Raw genomic sequence first — 2,122 nt, forward strand, 5'->3', positions numbered from 1 at the left:
GAGGCAGGCATCTCTGTTCACTAAAGCATCGACTCCTATACAATCTAGTGGGATTTAAGCATTTTCTTAAATGCTTTGTTGGCTAGGAATTAATTTAAATTCCACTTCAGCTGTTTTTATTTTTTAGCAAGTTCAGAGTTAAATTCAAACAACACTGTTAAAGTAAAACTTAGCATCTGATCTAAGAGGAAATATGTTTAGTCAAGAGTTTTGCTGTTACTGAGTATGTTCAGGTATCCAAAGCTAAACATGTTACAGTAGCTTTAGCTTCACATTCATCTTCTCTTTTTTTTTTTTTTTTTTTTAACTAACTATGCCTTTACTATAGTATGGCTGTAGTCCTGATGTGCCTACAGGCATAGGTTTTCAACCTTTTTTTTTTGATTTACAGATTCTAATATTTTCCAGTGAAGAGATGGACCCACCAGTATCAAATACAAGCCTAATGACCATAAGCTTGTTTTTCTTAATTAACTTGTGCAGTCTGCTTAGATACAGTCTACAGATCTTCCCAGAGCTTTTCAGACTGCTGATCAAATAAGAAGAGGAGCAAGGCTGTAAGGCTAAATCAGTGGTCTAATAACAGATATTGTGTCTTCTTTCAAACCTTCTCTCTTACTCATTTTATCGTATTCTGGAACAAAGCAATTGTACTTAGAAAAATAATATTCTGTAATTTATCTGAGAAAAATATCATTAAGCTTTTTAATTGAAACAGACATGACACATTAGAAACGCTGTTTTTTTAAAATAAGTGCTATTCTTTTAAAGCTGTTAACCTGGATGTTTCCAATCTCCTCCCCAATATGAGGCTTCCCCAAAAGTAATTCAAAACTGTATTTTCATTTTGTTTTGCTTTTCATCTGTGTCTGCTCCTTATATTAAACTCCAAAGATCTGACCACAGCTAAATGGAGCTGTTTGAAACACAGATGACCAATGTTTCTTAATTCTCTTGAACGTGAGTGGTTTGCCTCAAATAATATTTTCAAGATACGTTTATAGTTAGCATCAGGCACATCTTTCAAAACAGGTAAAAGGTGTTGCTTTTTCCTTTACTGAAAGATGTTTGAAGAAGGAGCAATGAATTTAGTAGCCCAGTGGGGACAAAAGTCCGAGAAACCTTGTATTAAAGATAAATTTGTATTACAGGTAACATTTGCATGTTCTAAAAATAAGTTTTGTTTAAAAATGTTCATAATTATGACTGAAATTACTTCCTAGCTCCTCCAAAGATTCAGTTTTTTCTCTTTAATTTTAAAGAAAATAGATCAAAGAGCATTAATAACAATAATAAGGATTTTAATCTTGAATTTAAGAGTATGTTAATGCTAATTGATCTAGAGGTTGGGATTAATCTGGAGAGGTTTTCTAAAGTTCAGGTACCTCTATAACCAGTCTATACATCTAGGCCCTTGTCCACTCTGTGCTTTACAATCTTCCTTGCACAGTACTGGTGACTCTTCTTCCCCCTCGTTGTTTTTTTTTTTTTTTTTTTCCTGGGGTTTACCATAGTGTAGAAGTCCTTCCCTAAGAACAAAAGCCTTGCAGTATTTTCTTGTCTCTCAGTCAGCAGGCATGCTATTCCACTGCAGTACACCAGTCCTTTATGATGTTCTAGTCGAGCTGGTCGCCACAAAGTATCATACTTCAGGGTTCATTTTTCCACTTCAACACTGTGGAACATTTGAGAAAGGTGCCATCCCTAGAAGGTAGCCTCCAAAGGGAGAGGAGAGCATAGGAATAAGAGTTCTTCTGAAACACAAGGAAAGGATTAGTGAGTATCATCTATGTCTTATCTGTGTGCTAAATCCTAACATCCTTCGCAGCTTTTAAGCGAGCAAAGCTCTTTCTGAAATCAGTTGGTGTTTTCCCTGAGTTGAGCACTATATAAAGGTTGTTTGATTCAGGACTTGTATCATTCATGATTCTGTGATTCATCTTGCCTTTTTTTTTTTCCCCTTAACCATACTAAAGCAGAAGTCCTGCCTGCTATATATCAGATGATGATAGAAGAAATCACTGTTAATGAAGAAACATAAAAGTAGCAACTTTTCCCATCTTCAGAGTATTGGCAGCTGCCGGATTATATTTTCAAAGCCCAAGACATCACTAAGTCTCAT

At 35.2% G+C, this 2,122-nt stretch overlaps 1 protein-coding gene across 1 annotated transcript in view; it reads left to right on the plus strand.

Moving 5' to 3' along the window:
- Positions 1-2,122, plus strand: part of LOC104514111 (alpha-1-antiproteinase F-like) — a gene marked incomplete at its 5' end in the record, with an annotated part of 8,168 nt that overhangs the window by 905 nt on the left and 5,141 nt on the right. The gene's annotated exons all lie outside the window — the stretch shown is intronic.

This window comes from Eurypyga helias, unplaced genomic scaffold (assembly GCF_000690775.1).
Source record: "Eurypyga helias isolate BGI_N326 unplaced genomic scaffold, ASM69077v1 scaffold34248, whole genome shotgun sequence".
Taxonomy (NCBI): Eukaryota; Metazoa; Chordata; class Aves; order Eurypygiformes; family Eurypygidae; genus Eurypyga; species Eurypyga helias.